Genomic DNA, 12,726 nt, shown 5'->3' on the forward strand with positions numbered 1-12,726 from the left:
TATAAACCCTGATCAGCAACATAGCGAAAAAGCCATTGATTTACATATATTTCAGATATTGGATTTAAGCAGCAACCCTAGCTACGCTTACTTGAAAATAAATCTCATCAAATGCAATAGGGAATTTACTTCAGAGCAGACATACATTGGATTGCACTACTAGTTTACATTTTTGGCTGTTTCCTGTAGATACACTCACACCAATTTAACCTCATGAGCAACAGCACTGCCATTCAACATAGACATAAGCATACTTGAGCACTGAAATAAATAGGGGTGCCTTGCAGGTTACATTCAATGTGTGTAATCTCTGTACCTGTGTACATAAATAATTGAGCTGTACACTTGCACAGTTATTCACATATAGCTTTCAATGAGTGTCCAGTCTGTTTACACATTAGTTGAGCTGTACAAATAAGCATGCATACAAAACTGCTGAACACGCATAGGAGCAGCATAACGTGGGAACATTGGACTGAATTTAGAATTTTGGGGCACATTGTAAAGCCACGGGATTATAAAAGTGCGATATAATGTTCATGTCTTTTCCAGCATCTTTTAATCACCTTATATGGTATGTCTGGAAAGGGATTTGCAGTAATCTGACAGGCTTTTGAACCATTGGTTTGCCCATTGAAAAACAGCTCAAACTTAACACCTGTCAGATTACGGGAAAGGACGTCTGCTCTTTCATTTGTATTGCTGAAGATTCTCTCCTATCATATCTTTTTCATATTGAAAGTGAATACTGTTTTCATTTCCTGTGTGGCTAGATCATGTAAGGGATGATCTAGGTAGCACAAAAGTATGAATCGTAATGGAGAATGGGAAAAAGCAGGAATTTCTGCTAGGGAAAAAAGATTACTGAAAGCCACGCCCCCAGATACTCCATGCAGGTTTTCTTAGAAGCCTTCTGAACTACTTCAGATCACATGATGAATAACTTGAGCAGAATGCTGCTGAACCAGCCCAAGGGCCTATCTAGTCCACCATCCTGTTTTCAAAGTGGCCAACCAAGTAAGAACAAAGGAAGAGCTTGCTGGATCAGTCCATTGGCCCATCTAATCCAACATCCTGTTCTGACAGTGGCCAAGCAGATGCCTATGGGAAGCCAGCAAGCAGGGTCTGATCACAGCAGCCCTTTCCCCACTTGATTCCTAGCAACTGGTGTTCAGAGGCTAACTGCCTCCAACAGTGGAGACAGAATATAGTCAATGACTAAAAGCCATTGACAGCCTTGCCCATCCATGTGCTACAGTAACAGGTATTTAGAGAGATGTGAAGCTGAGACTCCAATACTTTGGCCACCTCATGAGAATAGAAGACTCTCTGGAAAAGACCCTGATGTTGGGAAAGATGGAGGGCACAAGGAGAAGGGGACGACAGAGGACGAGATGGTTGGACAGTGTTCTCCAAGCTACTAGCATGAATTGGACCAAACTGTGGAGGCAGTGGAAGATAGGAGTGCCTGGCGTGCTCTGGTCCATGGGGTCATGAAGAGTCGGACACAACTAAACAACTAAACAACAACAACTGGGGGAAAAACCACCATCAAGTGTTAAGTGCCTAACATTTTAGTTAACACTTGATGGTGGTTTTTCCCCAGTACATCTTTCTAAATACCTGTTAATCTTTGCCCCCCTCTAGCACAATCCTTATTTCCTTAAATCATGAGCCCCTTGGAGACAGATTTGAAAAATTGCTGTAAACTTCTCTGAACCCATGAGATAAAGCAGGACATTATATTAATTAAACTAGCTTCCAATTTGTTATTGTCCAAGATACAACACACACACCGAGAGATTTCTGCAGTAGACCTCATAGCAGCACAGACAAGTATCCTTCAAAATCACTCCATCATCTTGCAAGAACAGACCTTTTAAACAAGGTACTTCCGAGAAAATTAACATACAAAAATCAGTTGAAAGGTATTCCCTTACTGACTACTTTACCTTCATTAAGAACCAAAGGTTATCTGAAAAATTGTGTTTTCAAGCAAAATGTGTCATGTGAATGGTGAACTGGAAAGTTTCAGCTTAATTAGTCATAAGCCTATGGTGCCTATTCAATTAACTATTGCTGCTTAGGGATTTGAGTCTAATAGTCCTCTTAGCCTAGGATTTATGAAACACACATATAATTTATGTTTCATCTTTTTGGAAATAATGTAGAATATCACACCCTCTAATTATACCTCAGGATGTCTCCAGGTGAGAGACAACTTAGAATTTCTATAATACAGTTTGAATTAAAACATGACTTCTCTTTCTGCACATGGGAAGCTTATTACTTGTGATTTAGTGGAATGGTTTGCACTTAACAAAAAAGTATGGTTTATCACTGGGATTTGGAATCTGTGGCTCTCCAGATGTGAAACTACCACTCCCTTCTCAAACTGTAATAACACTCAAAAGGTACTTAAAAGTGAGATACTCTCTCTCAGCTCTTTTACTCATTCTTCACTGTAGGGCAATATTAACCTATAGTACAGGATTTGCTTCAGGATTACAAAACAAGCCCAAACTCAATGTTAAAATATCACACCATATCCCTATTTTCAAATAATGCATCTGTTATGCACATGGTCATTAAAAGCTACAATTTTCCAGCATTTTGGAGCTTGCGTGAACATAAAAAGCTCTTAAAGCAACATGTTAACCTGAGAAGCTTATTGTTAATTGAATATACACCTTTCACAGAGTTTAGTGCTTCTGTTGAAGAGGAATCTTGCTTATGGAACTACAAAGCATTTTACAATCCGAATAAGCACATAGTGGTGGGAGGTGAGATAGCCGGGATCTGTTTGGTTTCCAATATCTAATGTATATTTTTTTTTAAAGGAAAGGACCTCAAATTAAGGCATTTATATAAGGGGAGAGTACAGCACAGGATCAAATGTGTTTTTATGGTAGCAGTGAAGGTGAGGAAATCTTTCATTCCTTCTACTTACAGATAGGTAGCCATGTTGGTCTGACATAGTCGAAACAAAATAAAAAAATTCCTTCCAGTAGTACCTTAGGGACCAACTAAGTTTGTCATTGGTATGAGCTTTCATGTGCATGCACACTTCTTCAGATACACTGAAACAGAAGTCACCAGACCCTTATATATAGTGAGAGAGTGGGGAGGGGTATTACTCAGAAGGTTGGTGGGAATGGGTGATTGGCTGATAGGTGTGGTAAACCTGTTGACGACTGTTAATGTCTGCAATTGGTCTTACAGGAAAAAGCAAGGGGTGAGAAGGCTAAAAATAGTTTTATCATGTATAATGAGATAAGAATCCAATGTCTCTATTCAGACCAGGTCTCTCCATGGTTTTAAGTCTGGTAATAAGTTGGAATTCAGCAACTTCTCTTTCCAGTCTGTTTCTGAAATTCTTTTGGAATAAGACAGCTACTTTAAGATCTTGTAGAGAATGTCCTGGGTGATTGAAGTGTTCTCCTACTGGTTTCTCTGTCTTGTGATTCCTGATGTCAGATTTATGTCTATTTATCCTTTGGCATAGGGTTTGGCCTGTTTGTACAATATAGAGAGCTGAAGGGCACTGTTGGGATTTGATAGCATACACAATGTTAGAGGATGAGCAATTAAATGAGATGGTATGTTTGATATTGTTGGGGCCAGTAATGGTGTTGTCTGGGTGTATGTGACAGCAAAGTTGGCATCTGGGTTTATTGCAGGCTCTCGTACCAGTGTCCATGTTAAGTCTGGTGGTTGCATTATTGTGGGGTGAGGAGTTCTATAAGATTGGGTGGCTGTCTGTAGGCAACGTAAGGTCTTCCTCCCAGAGCTTGAGAAAGAGAACTGTCATTGTCTAGGAGAGGTTAGATCTCTGATGATGCGTTGTACTGTTTTAACTTGGGAACTGTATGTGATTTCTAGTGGTGTTCTGTTATTTTCATTCTTTCATTAGAGTTGTGGAGACAGGAAGTCTGGAACATAACACTTTTGGAGAAGCTGTCAGTGGAAGTAGAAAAGGCCTAAAGGATAAGCAAACACTGAAGAATTTGAAGAGACTTGGTATAACTTTATTACGTTTGTAACAGAGAACAGAGCAGTTGGAATCCTCCAGAGACCTATGGATTGTTGTGGCAGGACGCATTTTGAGACTGCAGGCAGGTCATACAACAAAGTGTATATGCAGGAGGGAAGGAACATTTTTCATCTGTTGGAGCAAAAAAAGAGAGAGGAAAGTATGCTAAAGTATTTCATGTAAATATTGCTTTCTGTGCATTTGATGGTATGTTTACTTTGCGTTTGAAAACTCAATTAAAATGATTTATTTTTTAAAAAAGAAGAAGCTGAGAGTGTACAGTTAACAAAGATCTTAATTATAGTTGGCACAGCGTTCAGATATTTCCTGAACTGAAAATATATATCAATTTCTGACTTCAAGTGAGTCTTGGCAGTTAAAATCACTAACAGGTGGAGAGTAGCCCATTTATAAGCCAGTGTGCTAATTCGGCCATTTATTTATTTTAGCATCTTGCCCACTGTGTATGTAAAGATGCTTGAGTCAGGGGATTAGATTATAAGAACTGCTGATTCTGTGGGGACTAAGTAGACAGAGGTGTATGGATAAGAGACTACAGAACAAAGGCGACATAGTTTGCTGTATTGAGTCCATCGTGGTAGACTTCCCAGAAAATCGCAGTGATTTTGTAGTGAGATTTCAAAAAACATTGCTGTTAACTACAATATGACAGTAATTTAGTTTGTTCTGGCTGTAAGATAGATCTTCTGGGAATAGTGTCACTGATTAATTGCAATGTTTGTTTAAAAATCATTTCCCAGAGTTCCCTGTGATGAGGGCTTGATTGTTAAACCACTTTGGAAATTGTAGCTCTGTGAGGGAAATAGGGGACTCCTAACAACTCTTAGCATCTCTAACAAGCTAAAGCTCCCGTGATTGTTCAGAGTAGCATAATACCGTAGTCCTTTAAATGTGTGGTGTGAATGTGGTTCTAGCCAGGGAGGGTAAGCATGTAGAAATCAGTGTATCTACATTTGAATGGGGATTTTCATATGCGTTTGGATACTGGCTGTAAGTTTCTTCAGCCTTGTTCAGTTCCAATACAGCTCCACCTGGCAACCAGTGACAGTGCTGATCTGTTAGAATCATAGAATCATAGAGTTGGAAGAGACCACAAGGGCCATCCAGTCCAACCCCCTGCCAAGCAGGAAACACCATCAAAGCATTCCTGACATATGCCTGTCAAGCCTCTGCTTAAAGACCTCCAAAGAAGGAGACTCCACCACACTCCTTGGTAGCAAATTCCACTGTCAAACAGCTCTTACTGTTGTTTTGAGAGAGCTGTGTGCACCAGGCTTGGATTCCTCCCCTTGCCTCTCTTTCCAAGCAGGATCACTGGTGCAATTGCTTCTTATCTGACAGGACTTCAGAGCACAGTAGGATAAAGAAGTAGGTCTTTTATTTCTTAAATTTTGGGAATGAATAAGAAAATCATTTATATTAAAAGAAATACTTTTGATTGATGTGCCTGGCTTCCTTAGACTTCTATAAGGACAGAATTTCTTCAAACAATAAGTAATTACAGAGCGATGAGCATCTTTGTGTTTGTTGTCATGGTTTATAATTATAAGCTGTGATCACAGCTTGCTTGGTTGCTCACAGTTCCTGTAACCTTTTGCTTCACCAACACCTACTGTAGTCTTATATCAACTTATGCATTTGCTAGAAAGGAATATTTGGTCATAACAGGAAAAAATTACATGTTCATCCAGGGATGAGCATGTAAAATGCATGGTGAGGGAGATTGGCCCTGTCTATCTAATCAGAGGACGAGATGGTTGGACAGTGTTCTCGAAGCTACCAACATGAGTTTGACCAAACTGCAGGAGGCAGTGGAAGACAGGAGTGCCTGGCGTGCTCTGGTCCATGGGCGCATGGAGAGTCAGACATGACTAAATAACTAAACAACAACAATCTAATCATACCATCCACAGCCAAAGATTTTTCCCTTGGTTATAGATTTTTTTTAAAAAAGTTTGCCATTTGTATAATCAACACAGTTCAAATAGGTCTCAGAAAAGTTGAAGCAAAATAATACAGATCTTATAAACAATAGCAAATGTTGGAATTCTATATGAAACACATTTTGGGTGCTCCAAACATTTTGGGCACATTACCTCAGTGATCTTTACAACATCCCTCTGCAGTAGGCTCGTGTTATTATCTTCATAACACAAATTACTGTATACCAATCTGGGTAAATGGAGTGGAATTCAGCATTAAGTGGATGGAATGAGGTCTGCTCATGCAACAAGACTTTTGGCCGCCTCCCCCTGTGCACACTCTAAACCTGTTATGGGGGTTCCCCCCAATCCTCCAGAGCAGATTTAGGGTGCATAGGAGGAGAGAAGAAAATCCTGTTGCTCGAGCAGACTTCATTCTGTGCACGCAACAACTTAGTTGAATCCTCCCACAGCCAAGATGTGATAGAAAATTTATTGTTTCCCCTCTCTCTTCCACCTCCTTGTTTGCCAAGTACCTTGCACTGTTCCTCATGCTCTGCAGTGGCTGTCATGCAGCAGTGTCACTCAGAGCAGCTGACCTGCAGTGAGGAAGCAACAATGGATTTCATTTTGGAGCACAGGAATAAGGTTTTTCTTTGCAGAGCTGTGCATCACCTTTGCATCTCTTCTTTCCCTCTCCGCGGCTGTATGATCAGCAGAGGTTCATTCAGCTACAGCACTCATAGTTCATGTTTCCTTTTAGCAAGGAAACATTGTGGATACTTAACTAATAGCTTTTTCCACGTAACCAGCTGCTGTGCTTGTTCATTAGTTCCAAACGTTCCTCTCTCTCTCTCTCTCTCTCTCTCTCTCTCTCTCTCTCTCTCTCTCTCTCTCTCTCTCTCTCTCTCTCTCTCTCTCTCTCTCTCCAGTTGTGCAGTTCTACAGCATGTAAAGGAAGTTTTCATTAGATGGATGTTGCTATGCTAACATTCGCTGTCTGTTTTACAATGCCAGAATTGAAGATGAATTCATAAGCATACACATACCTGTCAGGGAACAGCATGGGGTAGAATGCTTCGATATGATCAAGACTATGTCCCCAAAGTGAAGCTGTACTTGCTGAAAAGTGTTGTGAAAATGGAAGATTGTCTTACATTTCCCTTAAGGAGAAATACATTCAGTATATCTTTTTGAAGTGCTGTTTGTTCACAGTGACACAGTACCATCAATATGCTACCACCTACTGATATTCTAACAGAAAAACAGACAAGTTGCTGAGTATCGTACAAATACCCAAATATTTTCATATAAAATCTTTGGATTATTTGTAGCATGCTAGGCACCTCAACCTCAAATGTAACAGGAAAAAACTTAACATCAGAGGTATATAACAGATTTCTCACTAAATAAATAAATACCTATAGTGATACCTTTGTCCTTGCCAGTCTTGTAAGACTAAGAAATGTACTTGTAAGTTGTTCCACTGAATGTAATGGGGCTGATCTAATATTGATGAACATGCATGGTAAATGGGAACTTGTTGCAAACATAGATACTTGGCTGCCAGAGAGCTGTGTGAGTGTTAAACTACTTGAATTCTCTTACATTCCATAGTTCATAAAACTAAGCTTACACATCCATCTATTGGGTGTATTTTAACCGATGTGGTTTGTACCACTGAGACCTGGATGGGGGAACTAGATAATAGTTTACAGCGGGCTTTCCCCCTGTAATTGTTTCATTATTTAAAGGGACCCCTGACCATTAGGTCCAGTCGTGACCAACTCTGGGGTTGCGGCGCTCATCTCACATTATTGGCCGAGGGACCCAGCGTACAGCTTCCAGGTCATGTGGCCAGCATGACAAAGCCACTTCTGGCGAACCAGAGCAGCACATGGAAACGCTGTTTACCTTCCCGCTTGGAGTGGTACCTATTTATCTACTTGCACTTTGACGTGTTTTCGAACAGCTTGGTTGGCAGGAGCTGGGACCAAGCAACGGGAGCTCACCCCGTCGCAGGGATTCGAACTGCCGACCTTCTGATCAGCAAGCCCTAGGCTCTGTGGTTTAACCCACAGCGCCACCTGGGTCCCCATTTCATTATTTAGAAGACCATAAACTGCTTGATCAACGAACTCTTCAAGCTGCATACAAATAAAACGATAAAATCCACAAACCAGTTAAAAACTCCAGCTGTACACAAAACCATCATTATTACAACACAGATAAAATCAACCCTTAAAAAAATGTAGCTACGTAACTAAATTATAGGTCTGACTGATGCTGCTCACAGATGGAATGATTTTTATTGTTCTTCAGTTCATCAAAGTTCTGACAAACGTCACTGTTTTAAATAATAGCTTTTTGTTCCTAGCAGATTTGTGAGATGTCCAGTTGTTGTCTTTTCTTCTGACTCCCCGAGCCAGCTTTGCAAAGGTTTGAACTCTGGCTCATCGAGCCTTTATAACCTGCTTCACTATAAAAATTCATGGGGACAATGCATTATCAAGTTGGATCAATTTGCTGCTCTTAGCGCATTATCACCTATGGGAAAGGAATAAGGCTGCATTTGAAAAGGGTAGGGAAGCGATAAGAGCCCAATTTTATAATAGTACAAGGTGAGCAAACAATAACGGTGCAGCCAGTCTGACTAAAATCAATGAGACAGACAGGAAGGGAATAATGGTGCTCCAAGATCTGCTGCTAAAATGGATATTTACCCTCTCATAACAGGCATTTAGAGCCAAAGGGAAGCTGTGTAACACTAGAGTGGCAGCAGAGCTAAGGTGTTTTGCTCAGGAGCAACTCTGTGGGCATCAGGGAAGGGGGGGGGAGGAGGAGGAGAAGCCTTCATTTTATATTTATCAGACTTAGAAGAATAAGCACCTAGCAGTATCTTTCAGTATTCTTAACTCTGAATAGCAAGCGGAGGTAGTAAAAGGCATTGATAATTTGAGCAGGGGTTGCAGGGAGTTAAGGACTTGGGAAGAAAATATGGGAAGCCTCTGTATTTAAGTCAGCTAAAATCCATGCAGTTTCTCCAGTTGGCATTTCCCCATTGCTTATATATCTAGATAAGCAATCCTATCTTTTCATTTTGCTGGGCCTGTGTTCCAGCAAATCCAGTGTATGCTCAGCCCAGGAAGGGAGGGGAATAGCACATAACAAGAAAATTCAAATCCACCAGGGAAACAACAGACACACCCACAACATTCCTGGGAATGCCACCCATACCATAAGGGACTATGAATTTTGGATTCTAAGGCCGTAATATTCGCCTGTAATTGTCTACTGATTAATACATCCTGCCATTTGAAATCAGCCTTGATGCCTTTGCACCATGAATAGAAAAGTCTAGATTTAAATCTATAGGACACATAACATTTTCGTTTCCTCCTGCTAGAAGGTCAGGGTGGGGGAAAAGAAGAAGCGTTTTTGATGTATGCTTTGTTATAAGTATACCACTCTGTACACCAATACCTTAATTCTGATAAAGTCAAGAGCTGTTTGAGGCCCATTAAAATTGTAAGTTAGTAATGACTAACTTGTCACTTTGGGACTTCAGGGCAAATATTTTTCTCAGGATTAGTGCCAGAAGCTATATCTCAGGGAGATGAAGCTCAATATTATGGAGCTTTTGCTCATATACGTACTTCTAAGCAAATCAGTGCTGATTTCAGCTTTGAGGAGAGGGCTTGAGCAAGATGTCCCTTGAGGGGGCACCTTTCCCTAAATGGGTCTACCACCTCCTTGCCACTGGTAATTCACTTGCCCTCTGCCTCTGGGCGTAATTTGAATCATCATCTCCCAGTGGAACCAGACAAGGAAGGGAGAGGAGAAATGCTGTAGCTCAGTGGCAGATCATCTGTGAAAGTTCCCAAGTTCAATCCTCAGCATCTGCATGTAGGATTCGGAGAGAAACCCGTCTGAAATTTTTGGAGAGCCACCACCAGATAATGTAAATACTGAGCTAGATGGACCAGCAGTATGACTCAGTATAAGGCAGCTCCCTATGAGGCTACTTCTCATTGCTCTTCTCACTGCTTGCATGCTCAGAGTGGCCAGTCAACAGGGTCATGGTAGCAAGGAAGAGAAACAAGAGAAGCAAGGTTCCAGGAGTTGGTGTTGGACCCTTGTTGAGGCAGCCAGCGATGCTGAGCCTTGATGCTATCCCCAATGTAAGGTAAAGGATAGAGATTCAGAGTGCAAAGTTTCTCATGCTGCTCTGAATTTGCTCTAAGGCAACTAGCCAAATAAAATCATAGTTTTGTTGAGAAGTAAGTGCTGGGAAAGAAAAAGGTCAGAGAAGCAGGAATCAGAATGCTTACCAATGAAGCAATCATTTTTTTAATCAGCTTCTCTGGTTCCTCTTTACAGCAGTGAGATGAACAAAATCCCAAAGCTATCCCTTCCCAAACAAAGCATGTTTAATTCAGTCACTCTGTAGCCTTGACTTGTATAGATTTGAAATGCAGGAGTCGAGGAGCACTCGGCAGGGAAACCGCCACTCATGGAGCCCATTTGCAAAGGAGCCAGACAGACTGACAGGAGGGGAAGTCTGAGTCATAGAAGAGGATGATACAGAAATAAGTCAGTGCGATTAGAATTAGTAGTTCAGCAGGTCTCTTAGGAGGGAGAGAGGGTGTTGAGACACTGCATACAAATAAAGAAAAAGCTTTGCTCTGTGGAGATAAAGACTAGTGAATGAGAAGACAAAAGCAAGAATAGAATAAACCATAATAAGAGTGACTCTTCAACATTTGCTGTTCTGGTGCGTTCCTCTTCTACTCCCAACATGCTTCATGGGGGAGCTGTATTGTTCCCCAGTTAGCCCCAGTTTCCTAGTTTTGGGTGGGAAAAGATGGGCAAGCCCTGAGCTACGACTAGCAGTGGGCAAATCTGACATTTTTGGTTCCTTGCAGTGTTTCTGGTCTCATCACCGATTCTCCACATTTCTGCATCAGTTAGCTTTTAAAAATGAAGTGTATGTATAGTGGTATATGTTGGTGTTAGCCTAGTGAATATAATTCTGCTAAATGTCTTCTGTGGTGAACTTAAGTGCTTGACTGAGCTTCCATGGCACATACACCCAACACCCGAACACATATATACTCCCCTAAATCAAGAAAAATAATAAAACTTGAATTAGGCTGGAATCTTATATTCTGTGGGCTCATAGGATACCGGGATCCTCCTTTCTGCAGGAAGAGAGGAATGTCTGCCTTCAAGTGCCTCCTCAACAAGGTGGTGGAAAGCTCTGCCACCATCATGCCAATGCCATCAGCATTCTGATGATGATTCGAACCTCCAACAGAGGCATTCTGGGAATGTGTCTGGGGTAGATCAGGAAAAGTGTTGATTCTGCCAGATCCAAAGCTCGCACCCGCATCTCTGGGCACTCAGTGTAAGTTTCAGGCCTGTTTGGTTTGTTGCTTTTGACATTGCATTGGTATATTCTTGTTGGTCCCTTTAGACTTCATCTTCTTATGGAGGAAAAATGAGGTACAAACACAAAATGAAATGTCTCTAGATCAGGGAAAAGGGGCCTTCTTGTGTTTGGCTGAGATAATATACACTGAAGCTGCATGGTGGACACGCTTTATATCTTTCGACTTGCACCTATTATTCAACAGTGGGGAGGGAAGCACATTGTGCAAATATATCAGAGAAGGTAGTACAGCAGAGGGGGAAGACTAAAGCTTATTTCTGTGAAATGAAGCTCCTGGATTGGGGTGCATACTATTAAAATTGAGTACAGATGTGATTTGCCATATTTGCAATTAGTTTTATGTTAGAAAATATTTCTCAAAACACCTTTTTTAAAATAAAAAGGAGAATGCTGTGGTATTCATTTTGTTCCAGTTTTGCTGAGTTTGGAATCCGTAGCATTCATTATCCAAATGTTATATTTGCTTTTTAGAGAAAACAAGCCATTAAAGAAAGTTATTATATGGAAGTAGCCAGGCTCTTTATCTTAAAATGCATGCACGCATGCAAACCCCCCTGAGCCTCTGAGGACCATCTGCTGTATATAATGGATGAGGAAATGTTACAATGTGAACTGCATTCTCTTTGATTTAAAGCTTTTGTGCTGGCAAGCAAATACGCTTGATATATATTTTTAATATTGTATTTGAACGTAAGCTACCAAAGGGAGGAGTCCATTAACGTATGGTTTAGGGTGTCTCCACTCCAAAATGTTCATCTTGCACAAGAACCACAGAAGCCCGAAGATAATTTCTTCCTTTATTCCCACAAATACTGCAACTTGACATGGTTGCAAGGCAATTAAGAGCAATTTTCATATCTATTCATCCAATGGAATATGACACTGGAACATAATACTGCCTACCCTGACTAGTGGCAACTGTACAGTGTCTAAGAAAGGAGATATTCCCAACCCTACATGGAGATGCTGGGGATTGAACCTGGGACCTTCTGTATGCCAAGCAGATTTTCAGGGTGACATTTGGTTCATTTGTGAGAGAGGTTGAATGGATATGACATAACTCCATGTGTGATCAAAATAAATGCCTCTCAGCTTGTTACCTAAGTCCAGTAGGATGTTGCTTGCTGTGAATAGCTCCATACCATGTAGTCAGCATATTGTCGCTGGTGGCTCTGGTGTTGTGAAATTCCATCCTTGCTGATGTACCAGAGACCCCTTCTATACTGATGTTCCACAGCTTTTGAAGACATGCCTATATATACATAGGCATTCTCTTGATTTCTTGAGCTGGATCTCCT

At 41.0% G+C, this 12,726-nt stretch overlaps 1 long non-coding RNA gene across 1 annotated transcript in view; it reads left to right on the forward strand.

Moving 5' to 3' along the window:
• The first annotated feature begins 4,044 nt into the window (after nucleotides 1-4,044).
• Nucleotides 4,045-12,726, forward strand: part of LOC118081529 (uncharacterized) — an 88,004-nt gene continuing 79,322 nt past the window's right edge. Inside the window, exon 1 of the long non-coding RNA XR_004692084.3 lies at nucleotides 4,045-4,193. This is a non-coding gene — a long non-coding RNA (uncharacterized LOC118081529). The remainder of the gene's footprint in view (nucleotides 4,194-12,726) is intronic.

This window comes from Zootoca vivipara, chromosome 2, assembly GCF_965207765.1.
Source record: "Zootoca vivipara chromosome 2, rZooViv2.hap1.1, whole genome shotgun sequence".
In the NCBI taxonomy this organism is placed as follows: domain Eukaryota; kingdom Metazoa; phylum Chordata; class Lepidosauria; order Squamata; family Lacertidae; genus Zootoca; species Zootoca vivipara.